We start from the raw sequence: 15,162 nt of genomic DNA, 5'->3' as shown, positions 1-15,162 counted from the left end.
TGTTGCTTATTTTAAAGAACTTCTCCTCCAGGAAGGTAGCCTAGATTTCTCCAGCCCAGTCAGCCCATCTCTCAGGACCCTTCCCCCATGCCCCTTGTTACCCACCTCTTCTTAAACTATGAGGTTCCAGCCGGTGGAATTCTCCTCTGGATCTCTGCACCCAGTGCTCTGTGTACAATAGGTGCTAATAAGACCGAAAAGGGTACTTTTCTTATTGTAGAGCTTGCTTTCCCCAGGAAGATTGTTGTCATCAGGAGGAGGCCCAGGCAAAGGAAAGAAGCCCTGGGCTTGGAGGCAAAGCCGTGCCCTTCACTGTGTATGCCTACCTCTGGCTTTGCCTTCTTGTTTGTGGAGAAGGGTCTTAAAGTGGCGTGTGTGGGGAGGTGCCCAGGCCCGCCTGCTGCGTCTGGCACTGCGCCGGCTCTGCAGAGCTTGGGGGAGGCTTGCGGAATAGCAGGACGGCACAGGCCGGGGAGGTGATCACGCCTGGCCGCCCCGGCGGCACCGGGCCGAGGTCCAGCAGTCCGCCCCCGTGGGAAGGCGCGCGGAGGGCGACCGGGCGACTCTGCCAGCGAGCAGAGTGGCTGCAGTGCAAGAGGACCAGAGGCCGGAGGCGGCGGTGAGTGTCCCCGGGCGGTGCGGGCGGAGGCTCTGTCGCGGGTCCCAGAGCGGCGGGGGCGCCCCTCCCCATTCCCAGCCTGAGCGCGCTGAGGATCGGGCCCTAAAGTCTGCAAGCCCACGACTTGGCGCTGTCCCGCCCACAGCTCCCAGGCTCTGCACGTCCTGCCACCAGGTCGAGGCTGCGAGCCCCGCGATACAGGGGCACTCTGCGGTGAGCCCCACCTGCGCCGGGTGGTCAGGGCCCTGGGATCAGCTGGAAGTGTCCTCCTTCCACCCTTCTGGTCCCACTGTGGGCCTCTTGTCCAATAGCCCACTTCTCCAGCTGCTGGAGGGGAGGGTGGCATGTGCTGAATCTGTAAACTGGAGGTAGGAGAATGAAGTTACAGTTCAGGGCCATCTGCAGAGCACCCTCTTGGTGTCAGGCTGGCTGTGGGGTAAGGGCAGGCCAGGCCAGGTGGGTCCCACTCACCACCACCACCTTTCTGTTCTCCAAGTACTCCTTTCCCAGGTGTTATGCTGCCCCTGGGCTCAGGGAAAGCAGAGGCTCTTCCTCAGCCCCCTCCAGCCCCAGGAGCTCAGGCTACAATGGCTGCTGTCACAGTTTGTCAGCGCACCACCTATAACAGGCAGGCGGTAAGCACTTGGCACAGTTACTCATTTAGTGCCCCCCAACTCTACAGGGAGGGTACTGATAGGTGATGGCCCTTGCTTGAGAGCGCGGCAGCCACGGGTTCAGTTACTTTGAGGCTAACAAACCTAAGTTGCAGACCTTCCAAGTCCCCCAGCCGTAATTTGCACTTGTATTTTTGTATTCTTTCCTTTAAGAGCCTCCAACCCCATAGAATGAGGCTTAGGCCCCATAACAAGTGATCTCTCCCAGGGTGCCTGGTCTGTCTGCTGTCCTCTGCCCCACTGCCTTGGGGGGAGGGAAAGGGGGAATTGCTGGCCTGGCAGAGAGGGAAGGGCATGCAGCGGGTCAGGAGGCCCACATGACCTTCGTAGGATTCTTGATATCCCAGACTCCAAAGTGCATGCATGGCACACACACCTGCCCTTTGCCTGCTGTGGAAGGAGCCAGTTTGGGCAAAGCCCTTGTGTGACTGGGCCCCTCTCTGAGGCTCAATTTCTCTCATCAGAGGAACAGGTGGTCATTGCAAGGGTGAATGAAAAAAACAGAACAGAAGAAAGAGGCTCTGGACAGCTGCTGGGCCCTGCAGTCCTGCCTGTGTCCTCCCTTCCTGCCCCATGCCCATCAGTACACACACACCACTGTGCCCTGATTCCCCATCTTTACAGCCACACACCCCAACCCCTTCCAGCTGTTGCATTTGCTCTTCACAGGTTGTCAGTGGTTCTGCTTCCCCACACTCCCTGCCTCCCAGGCACGCTTTATTGCAAGAACACCTCCCACCCTCATCCATCATAGAATCTGCCCTGCCCTGGGTTGTGGGACACCCTGTATTGCCAAATTGGTTCTAGCCCTACTTGACTTCGTAGCAGCCTTTGACACAGTTGAAGTGCTTCCCTCCTTCTGGGCTTTTGTGCCACCAAGCTTCCCTCCACCTCCCTGGCTGCTCCTGCTCAGCCTCCTATGCTAGCTGCTTGCTAGCTGCGCTGCCTTCCCACTCCTGCCTCTCTTGGACGGTCTCACCACCCTGGGGCTTTAAGCCCCACCCACCGCTGCTGGTGCCCTGCCTTCTCTACCCCAGACCACGCCTCTGTGTCCAGGACTCCTATGCTCCCGCCCAAGTGCCTCTCCCTTGGCCTCCCTCAGGGTCATCTCGAGCTTCCCCCAGCCCCCTGTCCAAGGCTGAGCTCCTTCTGTGCTCCTCACCCAGTGATTCTCACTTTGTCCAAGCCCCTCCCTCTTCCCAGGTACTCAGCCAGACACCCTGACTCCTTCTTTCCCCCAGTACCCCAATGCCCAATCCAATACTAACCCTGTTGATTCCACTGCTAAAGCTGTTCTCTAGAACCCATCTGCTCTTCTCCATCTCCTCTGCCACTGCCCTGGGCCCAGCCACCACTGTCTCTTGCCTAGACAACAACCTCCCCAATAGTCGCCCTGCCTCCACCCCAGCCCCCACCGAATCCACCCCTCACAGGAGCTTCTGCGGAGATGGGACTGCAGCCCTTACCTTACTGAATCTCTCCAGAGCCTCCCAGTGCCCTTCAATCACATACAAACTCCCGAAACCCTGCCTGCATGCGTCATTGCTCTCTCGCTGCTGCAGCCTTCTTTCAGTTCCTGGAACTTGACAAGCTTGTTCCCACCTCAGGACCTTTGTCCTTGCCGTCCCACCTACCTGGTAAACACATATTCAGCCTTCAAGTACCCAGTGCCTGTGAGAGCTTAGAAAACTGAATGACTAGAGGGAAGACAAATGACTTCAGCCTCCAAGTCTTCATTTAAATATGGCCCCCTTGGAGAGGTCTTCCCTCACCACCCTGTCTAAAGACAACCCCCTCTCACACCTGTGAGCACCCTGTATTTTTCCTTCAGAGCACTTACTACCAGGTTACACCTTTTTTGTGGGGCTGTTGGTTCATGGCCATCTCCTCCACTAAACTGGCAGTGCCACCGGGGCTGCTGGGTTTCCCGTCTGTGTGGCTCTACATCCCTGCTCTTAGCACCGTGTTAGGCATGCAATGGGTACCTGGGAAAGACCCGTCAGGAGGGAGAGGAGAGGCTGGCTGCCCGGGCTGTCCTGCTGCTATCTGTCCAGCAGGTGGCCTCCCAGGGCAGAACTTCATTCACTCTCAGATTCCAGCACAGCTCCCACCCTCGTCCCAGGGGCCCACTGGGCATTCCAGGCCATGGTGTGTGAGGCAGCACCATGCCCACTGAGCCCGCTGTACTTTCCTTGCTTCTTTGAGGCGTGTGTATCTCCATCGTGGTTATTTTTACCCGCATCTCTTTCAGGGGGCTAGTGGCAATTTGAAGCCAGAGACCAGATCTAGCCCAGTGCCTGTGAGAGCTTAGAAAACTGAAAGACTAGAGGGAAGACAAATAACTTAGTCCCATGGAGAGGCTTCCTCCGGGTGGCTAATGTTAAGGCTTTGGAGCCTGATTGCCTGGGTTCTAATCCTGGCTCTGTTGAGTACTAGACTGGACTTTGGGCAAGTTACTTAACCAATGTGTGCCCCATTTTCCTTCTTTGCAAAAGTGAGAAGAGTACCTGCCTCATAGGGTTGTTGTGAGACCAAAATGAGGAAATAATGAAAAGTACGTAGAATGGTACCCAGAATGTAGTAACTGCTCAGTGGATGACAGCTTTTATTATTGAACAATTCTTTACTCCCTATGGAAACCTCCAATCCCAGGTGCAGAGACACTGCCCTCTGTTGCACTGGGCACAGTTTGCATGCTTGTGCATAGTATGCACATGCACACACAGACAGGAAAAGTGCAAGAACAGCATACAGCTCTCCCAGCTGCAGCTCAGACAAGCTAGAATGCTCCCTCCCCAGGAATGGGACGGAGAGGCGAGCCCATGCCCCGTCGCCTTCCTGGCATTGTGCCTCCGCACTCAGGGCCATTGGCTTGGCAGGCCAGGTTGCCATGGCAGCGGGTGACCAGGCCTGCAAGCAGAAACAGTGGCTGGCCTTGGCTGAGCTATCTGGCTTTTTAGAAGGGGGTGGCTTCCTGCCAAGCCACAGGCCCTCCTGCTGCCCAGACGTTCAGCTGGCTTGGGCAGCCATGGCCACACCCAGAGCCCACCACAATCTCCCTGCCCTGGGAACTGGGAGGCTGCGCCAGCCACTCATTTCTGGGTGTTCCCTCAGCCCTGGGCACATGCCCCTTTTACTCATCCTCATATTCTACTAGAAAGATCTGACATGGACTTTTCTCCTCTGCTTCACAGTGAACCCCTCAAGAGTTTGCATTGTGTCCAGCACATAGTAGGCCTCCCTTGCATGTTTGTTGGGTGAATGAAAAAAGAATTTCCTCTCACCACCTTGAAGAGATTACAGTTGTAAGATATAATCTGATTTGCTCTGTAGATGGCCTCCTTATGCCACAAGTATTTATTTAGTACCTACTGTGTGCCAGCCATTGCTCCAGGTAGAGCTGAGGTTGGGATCCAGATAAACACATTCCTGCTTTCACAGAGCTGCCAACCTGGTATGGGGAGAAAGCCAATAAACCAACAAGCAAACAGAACAAGGAAACTCAGGTAATGGTGGGTGCTGTGCTGAGAATGATAACAGGGCCCTGCAATAGTGAGAGCATGCATGGGGCACAGGACAGGCCTCTCCAAGGAGGTGACATTTGCACAAAGGCCTAAGCGGAAGGCAGGAAGATATGGAGAAAGAGCACTCTAGGGAGAGGGACCAGCAAGTGCAAAGACTGTGAGGAGGAACGACAGTTGGCTAGTTTGAGGACCCAAAAGGGCCTTCTCTGACCTGACACATGCCCCTTGCTCTGGCCTGCTTCTGGGGAGGCTGGAGGGCAGGAGTGGCTTGGGGACTTCCAAGATCACCCCATGGGGCTGTGTGGGGTCTCTGCATCCTGCACACTGGTCTTCCTATTCAGAGCTGGACCTTGGCCCAGGGATGTACTGGGGAGGCTTTTTTTATATGTGGGAGGGGCAGTTACTTCCCCTATTCTGTGAGTTGTCTTTTTTAAAATTGTGGTAAAGTATACATACACAAAATTAACCATTTTAACTACTTTTAAGGGTACAGCTACTCAGTAGCATTAAATACATTCACAGTGTTGTACAACCATCACCACCATCCATCTCCAGAACTTTTTCATCTTCCCCAAATGAAACTGTGTGCCCATTAAATACTAACTTTCAGAGGCTTTTGAATAGTGGTTTTGGAGGGGAGGTGGGAGGTAGCCTTCCCACAGTGACTGGGGGAAGTTGCTAGAGGAAGTGAGAGGATGTGGAACAAACTGGTAAGGAAAGGCAGGGATTTGTGGGAGACACCAGAGCCCTGAGCAGGGAGATTTAGCTCACACACATCCGGGGCTTTCCTCCCCCCCTGCACGGAGATCGATTTCCTTCCTGCCCCCATCCTCTCTCTCTCTCTCTCTCTCTCCCTCTCTCTCTCTCTCCCCCAACACAGAACAGTGGGCATTTCAACTGTTTCCCTGCCTCCTGCAGCTCAGTGCTGCACCCCCTTCTGAGATCTGAAATGGGGTATGACAGGCTGGGAGTTGGGTGGGAGCCCAAGAAGGAGACTTATTCACAGCTTTGCGATGTCAAATGTCATCTAGGTGTGAAGTCAGAGCCAGGAGACCAGCTTCTTGGGGGGTGAGAGGAGGGAGAAGGGATTCATTCTCTTCTTATTCCCTTGGGAAAGAGCCCCCTGGGGCTCCTGGGGCAGAATAACAGTTCAGGCCCCTTCTGGTTCTGGAAGTTCCCATCGGCCTTTGAAAGCCCTGGCGGTGTTGAGCTGAACAAGTCAGGGAACAGGTATGAGATGGCATTTCTCAAATACTTGAAAGAAAGAGGTGCACTGTATTTGTGGTCTGCTGGTCCCAGGGTGGGGGGAACAGGACCAGCTGGGGACTGAGGAGAGTGACTGGGAAGTCCATGTCAGATTTGTGTTAAGAGAAGACGGAAGGATGTCCTACCGCCCAGTGCAGTGCCCTGGGAAGCCTCCCTAGGGCATGAGCCCCCTGGCCCTGGGAGGATTAAAGTCAAGAGCAGCTTAGTGGCTGAACACAAGACCTTTGGAGGCAGAGGGGGCTGGGGGAATGTTGTCCAAGTTCTTCAATGTCTCTGTGCCTTAGTTTCTTCATGCATGAAATGGGGATAATAAAGAAATACATTTTTCAAACATGAAGAATGAGATTGGGGATATGAAATCTAACACAGTATCAAAAACTTAGAAAGTACCCAGTAAAAGATAGGAGTACTGTGGGGAGCATTCTTGTGTGAGCTGGGGAATTGGGTTAAATCCCCAACAATTCAGCTCTGACATTCTATGGAAGGAGAACCATGGGGCTCATTCTGACAGAGCTCCAGAGTTTCTTAAATTTTTCACTTGCCACCAAATGGGTAATTTGTCCACCTATGCAGCGCAGATGGAGTCTGAGAAGAATTTATCCCATTTTGCAGATGAGGAGACTGAGGCCCAAAGAGGTTCCTTGCCCGTGGTGAGGCAGCAACTAGATTAGGGCTTGAGACACCAGAGGCCTGGGCAGGGGCCCTGTCTGTCCAGTCAAACTGGTCACCATCCCTATCAAGCCTGGTCCTTTGTTTAGAGGGGTTGCCTGACTGTCTTGCAGGGAAGAAGGCAGGGCGAGTGGCACCAGGCCAGGTTTTTAAGGAAGCTTCCTTTTTCCAGGACCAAGTGTGGAGCTCCCTTCCATTTCCCCAACAGGAGCCCTGCCCAGGGCTTCTTGTGGACCTGCTGTAGTGAACAGAGCACAACAGGCCTTGGCATCAGAAGAGCCATCCTCGGATGAGGGACAGAGCCATTCCAGTCCTCAGTATTTTGGGAGGTGGGGCTATCTATTGCTTAGGTTGGCCCAGAATGGCAAACGTGATAATTTTGAGAAAGCCCTTTGTAACTCCAAAGGCACTTTACAGACCTCGGCTCCAAGCTTAGCATTTAGTAGGTACTCAGGACTTGAACTTCTTGTTTCTTCCGCCTCAGACCAACTCTTACAGTGGAAGCAGCTGCCCTGTAGGAAGAGGGTTGGCCTGGCCAATTATATAAGCATTTATTAAGCTCTCAGTATATGCTGTGCCCTGGGCTGGAACACAGAGATGAACAGTGCACATTTCCTTGCCCTCCAGGAGCTCATTGCCTCGTGGTGGAGGGAGGGGACAGACAGGCAAGCCAATGGGTCATGCCAGGTGTGGCAGCTTTGAGGTGTGCTGCTCCGAGCTCCCTTCCAGAGAATGTGCTGCAGGATGCAGTTAGCTGACTGCCCCTAACCGCCCCACCTTCAGGGACCCTGCATTCACACCCAGGCCACTGTCTCCCTGGGCTGCCCCTGGGTTCCCAGTGGCTGGGCCCTGCAGGAGCACTAGTGCTGGGCCATGTTTGCCAGACACAGGACTCCTCTAATGGGCAGTCTTTGCTCTGGTCTCCCCCTAGGCCTGACTGAGATGCTCTCGGGGCCATGGTGGGTCTGGGCTCTTCCTCCCAGGGCTCCTCCTTGCCCCCATCCTGCTACAGGAATCAGGGCTGCAGCGTGGTCTAAAGCTTCTTCCCACTTACTCCTGCCACTTGCATCTTGTCTTTCACAGGAATTTCCCTGGTAAATCTTTTGCATCGCTGAGATTGCCTTGCTGTCTGCTTTCCAGAGGATAGGAACCAGCACACAGTGCAAAGAGGAACATGCCCTGAGCAGAGCCTTGCTGACCACGCTTTGGGGGCAGGCCAGAGGGGACATCAAGTACCTTGGTTGCTGGAGCATGGGGGCAGCCAAGGGTTGTGAGCAGAGAAAGGTGAGCTTTGAAGTCAGGCTGCCTGGTGTGTGTCCCAGCTCTGCCCCTTCCCAGCTGTGTACCCTGGGGTAGGTTTGTACTTCTCCCTCAGCCTCAGTTTCCTCATCTGCTAGAGGAGGATAAGATGCCTCCTGCCTCGGGGCAGGGGTGCTTAGTGAGTTGATGAACCACGGCACAGAGGAAGGACTCAGTGTCTTTTCTGGCTGGAAGGAGGGAAGACTGTGCAGGGGACGGGGCAAGATCTCATCTTAGAATCCACTGCCTCTAGCCCCAGAAAGCACGCTGGTTTCGGGAGCAATGTGTGCTCCTCTGAGCCTTGGCCAGCAAGCTCTTGAGAGGAGTTGGCATTAGCTGTTGCCCTGCCAGTGGGAAGTGGGAACATTGCACCCCACGTTGTTGAGTGTGGGTAGACCTGACTTTGGTCCATTGCAGTCAGGAAGAGGCCTCAGAGTCACTTGGCACAATGGTTCCCAAACAGCAGACACTCGACTGCTGCCTTAGAACCAGCTGGAGGCTTTCCCAGGCTCCAGGCAAGGAGACTCTGGGTCAGGAGGACTGGGTTGGAGCCTGGGGGTCTGTGGTCTAACCCCACCAACTGGCAATTCAAATGCACACACAGCTGTCAGTCCTGGCCCAAGGTTTACCCCGACTGCCAGGATAGTGAATGCCTGTGTCAGATGGCCTGGGGGTGTCTGGAGGGACCTTCCAAGCTGCAGAGCTTCACTGGCTTCCAGTTTATGTGAATATGCATGGTGTTCCGTTTTATTTCTGATTTTGTCTTGGAGGGAACCGGCTCTAATAATCTGGGCTATTTCCCTATGGCTTTGAGTTGCCCTTGCCCAATGCTGGGTGCCTCCAAGACAGCAAAGGGAGAGTGGGATGGTGTCTGCCTCTTCTGAGAAGCCTAGCTCTAGGCCATTAGGATGAAGAAAGAGACTGGGTCTGGGTAGTGAGTTCCTCATCTCTGGGAACAGCCAAGAGGCAGGGACTACCAGCGTTTGTGCATTTCATACAGGAAATCCCTCCAGATCTGGCAGGGTGCACTAACTGGCTTCTCACTTTGTTTCTTTAAATTGCATTTATTGCGTCCACCATATTCTGATGCAGGTAGGGGTGAAATGGTGTGATGTCTGAGGTTGCTTTAAATTATGCCAATAAGGAAACCAAACACAGAAAAAGATAATGGTAGATGAAACAAGCATGGCAGAATTTTGATAATCGTGCTATGGGGACGATGGGTATTTAGAATCTATTATATTATTCTCTACTTTTGTGCATAGATAAAATGTTCAAGATAAAAAATAAAAAATGATTTAACTATTAGAATACATCATAGATGCACAGAGTAAAAAAATCCAACTAACAAAAGGATAGTGAGGGGAAGGCAAGATGGCTTCCCTCCCCAGGCCCCTTCCCCCACCAGGGCCGAGTGCTCTTCCCAGCGTCTTTTGCAGCCTTCCAGAGACTGTGTGTATGCAAGTCGATGAGTTGAACTTTTAAACAATTATTTAAAAATAGATAACACATCCACATGGAACAAAAATTCAAATGCACAGAAGGTATACAGCAAAAAGGTTCTCTCTGTCATGCAATTTCCTTTCCTGGCTCCCTCCCTCTCTCCTTTCCTCCCTCCCTCCCTCCCTCCTTCCTTCTTTCCTTGATTGCAGTTGAGTAAATAATTGTCCTTAATCCATAGCATGTTATCATCATCCGTGTACATGAGGCCTTTCTCTTGTGTTGTTCTCAGTTGTATTTTCCCTTCATCTCATCCCTTTCTCATAGACACCCATGATATATGAGGATCAAGCACCCAGGCCTCATTTGATAAATGTTTTTACAGAACATACATACCCTAATTCAAAAAAAACTGTGTTATTTTCCTGTATAATAAGCATTGTTATTTTATGTCATTGGTATTATATGGCTAGTCTAGCTCCATTTATTATTTTAACCCAAGATACTGTGTTTTTAAGTTCTCTCGATGTTCGTGTGTGTGCACCTGGATTGTTGGGTGTAAGTGCTGGACGGGATTCCACGGTTAGAATGCCTGAGATTCATCCATTCCCCTAGAGACAGATGCTGAAGCTGGCTTCAGCACCCCCACAGTCATGCACAACACTGCCTTGACCTTCCTTGTCCATGTCCACTTCTGTAGCTCCTTAGAGCCCCAGCTCTAGAGGCCATTTTCCATCAGCCCTCTCTTTTCTCTACAGCTTCTCTACCCTTACAGCTTTTCTCATGGTTTGAAACAGCTGAATAGTATTTCTAATATCTGGATGTTCCATAGTTTATCCAGCCAATTATCTCTCTCTGTTCAGACCTCCTGGTTGTTTCCAGCCCTTCACCTTTGTAAACTATGCAAAACCTTGTACATTTGTCAATTTGTGCATGGGCAAGCACATCTCCAGGCTAAATTCCTAGAAATGGAACTGCTAAAGCAGAGAGTCTGTGTATTTGTGATTTCAATATATACTGTCAAAAAGTGTGAGAGTGTCCTTTGCCACCCCTCACTGAAGCTATATGCCAGCACTGAGGTGCTTTGAGGTGCAGAGAGGGTGGGTGACCTGGTTGGGATAAGGAGATCAGAGAGGTGACGCCCAGGCTAGAACTCAGGAGGCTGAACCCGGGCCAGTGATCTTCCCAAGGCACTTAGCTGGCTCCTGTGTGTCCCAAGCTTCATGGAGTCTCGGACCTTCCCTGTAAGCCTGGAGGCCTCAGCCCCTCCTGGAATGTTTCTGGGAAGCAAGCGTTTTCCTCTGCCCACTGTTCTGGTGAGGGGAGAGCCCGGGAGCTGTGTTCACAGGCCCTGGGACCTTGCCACAAGGAGGCCCTGGGAAGGCACCGCGTCAGGCCTCATAGCTCCCTGACACTCGCCCCGCCCCCACCTCCCTGGCAGCATCTTCATAAATGGCTCTGTCAGAGTGAGAAATCCTTGGGAGCCTGGGTGGTGTTGCTTGGAGACAACTGGGCAACAGATCTGGGTTATTTAAAGGAGAGAGAGGGTGGGTGGGGTAGGTGACAGTCTGTTTATTCAGGGATGGGTGATCTCCCTGCTGCAGAGTTCAGCTTCTCTCAACACCTCCGCTTCCCACCCCGGCCTTATTATTCCCAGTGGCCAGAACCTGGGATTCTTCAGTGAGACTCAGCAGAAGGCCACTTGGTGCTCCTTTCTGATAGCAGAGGGGGCAGGGGTTCCCTGTGTGTTCGAGGGAGGCACTGTATAAGGGCTGGCTGGGGAAGGGCTGGGGAGAAGGGCAGGGGAGGGGGAGGACACTTTGGAGGGCCTCTCCTAATGATGGCAGTAGCCACAACTACTGTTCTGTACTGAGCTTTTTCTCAGACAATTATTTGTTAAGGGCTTTAAATTTCTTAGTTCATTTAATCTCATAATCTTTGAGGCAGGTATGACTATCTCCATTTTATAGATGTGGAAACAGAGGCTCAGAGAGACTGAGACTTACCTGAGGTCACACAGATAATAAGTGGCAGAAACTGAATTAAAGGTCAGGTCTGTCTAATGCAAAGCTAGAATGACTCACTGTACATGGCTAGAGTTGGCAGGGTCCACTTTTACCCTGAGCTGACATGGAAGCTTGTTCTGGGTGCCCCCTCCCATGCTCCCCTAGCAGCCTCTTCTCCAGTCGCCGCTGCAGGAACTCAGAGCTTCGAGGTGATTAGTTTGCTTGTGTCCCTCTTCCCCAGGGCTGTGGACACCTAGGACAGAGAGGGGTCCTGCTCATCTCATGGCCCAAGCCCAGGGTCAGGCACAAAGTATGTACTTGGAGGACTTTGTCTCATGGAGCTTGGATGCTTGAGCAGTTCTCCTTGAGACAGGGGTCTTTACTCTTCCCTGGTCATCCTGCAGGGACCAAAACACAGTGTCATTGCCCCTGAGCCTTTTCTGCTCCTGCTGGACAGATCTTGACCCTTCAGCATTTCCCTGGGCTAGACTTCAGGTGTCTACACTCCTGTTGTCTGCACCCATGTTCCTGGGCAGGCATGGTCTTATCAGTTGGGCATCCACCGAGGCTTGGAGTAGGGGATGAAGGCTGCTGGATGTGGGGCATGGGGTTTTGTCCCTGTGTGGTCTGGGACATCCCAGTGGAAGGAAGTTAACTCTTCAATGCCCTAGCTTTTAGGGAAAGGACAGCTCAAACTGGGACGGGCTGGATTTTGGGATGGGGTAGGAGTAAGGAGATGGGGCAGAATGGGGAAGGACAAGTCAGGAGAGCTGTGCAGAGGGACGAGTCAATGCATGTGTGGGTCCTGGGCCTGTGCTGCAGTCAGCATTGTCCCCTCACCCTCCTCTGAACCCCAGTGCAATCTTACATCTGTGGATCTGTGGAACTTATCACGGCCTGCCTTCAACTAGAGTTAGCCTCCAATCACGATGAAAGTAAAGCCACTCTGTCCCAGGATGGTGCTGTATACTTTGAATTCATCACCCCATTTAAACCCCACAACCAGCTACTCAGATAAGTGTCACCATTGCCCTTTTATAGATGAGTTACCTGAGACTTAGAGACAGCCATCATTTCTAGAGTAACCCCAATAGTACCCTTCTCTATACCTTTCTCTTGAATTGTTTTCTTCATAGCATGGATCATGCAGAAATTATCTTGCTTCTGTTTTTGTTTACTTGTTTATTGTATCCCCTGCCCACACCTTATTAAAATGTCAGCTGCATGAAGGCAGACCTTGTCTGCCTCATTCACAGCTCAGGACCTAGAACAGGGCTTGGAATACAGAAGGGCTCTGTAAATGTTTGTTGACCGACTGATTGATTGACTGACTGAATGAAATATTTGCTGCATGGATGAGCTAGAATTCCTTCTCTCTTGTCTCTCTTCTGATGGAGTACTCTCCCTGTAGAATAGAGGAATGCTCTGGAGACAGAATCATCCTTCTCCCACATGTGCTGGGCACTCTTCAGTCGAGTACTGAATGGTGCCGGGAGAGAGAGGGGAGGTCCTGCTGCCCTTGGGGAACTCATCATACTAACAGCATTTTTAAACTGCAGATCACAGGTAAAATTATGCACTGCAATCAGCAAAAACAAAAATAAATAGGATAGGATAAATTAGAAAGTATCAGAATGCATAACACACAGGAAGATTAAGTATTTTTTGTGAAACACACATACTCATGTCTCTGCATAGCTGGCAGTCCCAATGTAAAATGTATTTCGTTTATTTCTATTTTTTTATTTTTTATTAAGGTATTATTGATATACACTCTTATGAAGGTTTCACATGAAAAAACAATGTGGTTACTACATTTACCCATATTATCAAGAACCCACCCATACCCCAATGCAGTCACTGTCCATCAGTGTAGTAAGACGCCACAGATTCACGATTTGCCTTCTCTGTGCTACACTGTTTTTCGCATGATCCCCCACACCATGTGTACTAAACATTATACCCCTCCATCCCCTTCTCCCTTCCTCCCCACCCACCCTCCCACACCCCTCCCCTTTGGTAATCACTAGTCTCTTCTTGGAGTCTCTGAGTCTGCTGTTATTTTTTTCCTTCAGTTTTGCTTCTTTGTGTTATACTCCACAAATGAGGGAAATCATTTGGCACTTGTCTTTCTCCACCTGGCTTATTTCACTGAGCATAATATCCTCCAGCTCCATCCATGTTGTTGCAAATGGTAGGATTTGTTTCTTTCTTATGGCTGAATAGTATTCAGGTGGTATATATACCACCTCTTTATCCATTCATCTACTGATGACACTTAGGTTGCTTCTATATTTTGGCTATTGTAAAATGTGCTGCGATAAACATAGGGGTACACATGTCTTTTTGAATTTGAGAAGTTGAATTTTTTGGGTAAATTCCAAGGAGTGGGATTCCAGGTCAAATGGTATTTCTATTTTTAGTTTTTTGAGGAACCTCTGTATTGCTTTCCACAATGGCTGAACTAGCTTACATTCCCACCAGCAGTGTAGGAAGGTTCCCCTTTCTCCACATCCTTGCCAGCACTTGTTCTTAGTCTTTTCGATGTTGGCCATCCTTACTGGTGTGAGGTGATATCTCATTGTGGTTTTAATTTCATTTCCCTGATAATTAGTCATGTGGAGCATCTTTTTCTGTGTCTGTGGCCATCTGAATTTCTTCTTTGGAGAACTGTCTCTTCATATCCTCTGTCCATTTTTTGATCAGGTTATTTGCTTTTTTGTTGTCAAGGCGTGTGAGTTATTTATTTATTTTGGATGTTAACCCCTTGACAGATATGTCATTTACAAATGTATTCTCCCATACTGTAGGATGCCTTTTTGTTCTGTTGATGGTGTCCTTTGCTGTACAGAAACTTTTTAGTTTGATGTAGTCCCATGAGTTCATTTTTGCTTTTGTTTCCCTTGCTCAAGGAGATGCGTTCAGGAAGAAGTTGCTCATGCTTATATTCAGGAGATTTTTGCCTATGTTGCCTTCTAAGGATTTATGGTTTCATGACCTATATTCAGGTATTTGATCCATTTTGAGTTTACTTTTGTGTAAGGGATTAAACAATAATCCAGTTTCATTCTCTTGCATGTAGTTGTCCAGTTTTGCCAACACCAGCTGTTGAAGAGGCTGTCATTTCCTCATTGTATGTCCATGGCTCCTTTATCATATTTAATTTACCATATATGGTTGGGTTTATATCAGGGCTCTCTAGTCTGTTTCATTGGTCTATGGGTCTGTTCTTATGCCAGTAGCAAATTGTCTTGATTACTGTGGCTTTGTAGTAGAGCTTGAAGTTGGGGAGCATAATCCCCCCAGCTTTATTCTTCCTTCTCAGGATTGCTTTGGCTATTTGGTGTCTTTGGTGGTTCCATATGAATTTTAGAATGATTTTCTCTAGTTTGTTGAAGAATGCTGTTGGTATTTTGATAGGAATTGCATTGAATCTGTAGACTGCTTTAGGCAGGATGGCCATTTTGACAATATTAATTCTTCCTATCCATGAGCATGGGATGTGTTTCCATTTATTGGTATCTTCTTTAATTTCTCTCATGAGTGTCTTGTAGTTTTCAGGGTATAGGTCTTTCACTTCCTTGGTTAGGTTTATTCCTAGGTATTTTATTCTTTTTGATGCAACTGTGAATGGAATTGTTTTCCTGATGTCTCTTTCTGCTAGT

The 15,162-nt window shown here is 50.3% G+C and overlaps 1 protein-coding gene across 2 annotated transcripts in view; it reads left to right on the top strand.

Annotated features, from left to right (window-relative positions):
* The first annotated feature begins 445 nt into the window (after positions 1-445).
* The window catches only part of PALD1 (phosphatase domain containing paladin 1), a 112,987-nt gene continuing 98,270 nt past the window's right edge, over positions 446-15,162 (top strand). The window contains exons 1-2 of one of the 2 annotated variants that reach the window (XM_073240900.1): positions 446-619; positions 7,836-8,036. The gene's annotated coding sequence lies outside the window, so the exon portion shown is untranslated. The remainder of the gene's footprint in view (positions 620-7,835; positions 8,037-15,162) is intronic. The other variant, XM_073240904.1, reaches the window with a different exon arrangement.

The sequence above is a fragment of the Manis javanica genome, chromosome 7 (assembly GCF_040802235.1).
Source record: "Manis javanica isolate MJ-LG chromosome 7, MJ_LKY, whole genome shotgun sequence".
In the NCBI taxonomy this organism is placed as follows: Eukaryota; Metazoa; Chordata; class Mammalia; order Pholidota; family Manidae; genus Manis; species Manis javanica.
This window is presented reverse-complemented; position numbering and strand designations above follow the sequence as displayed.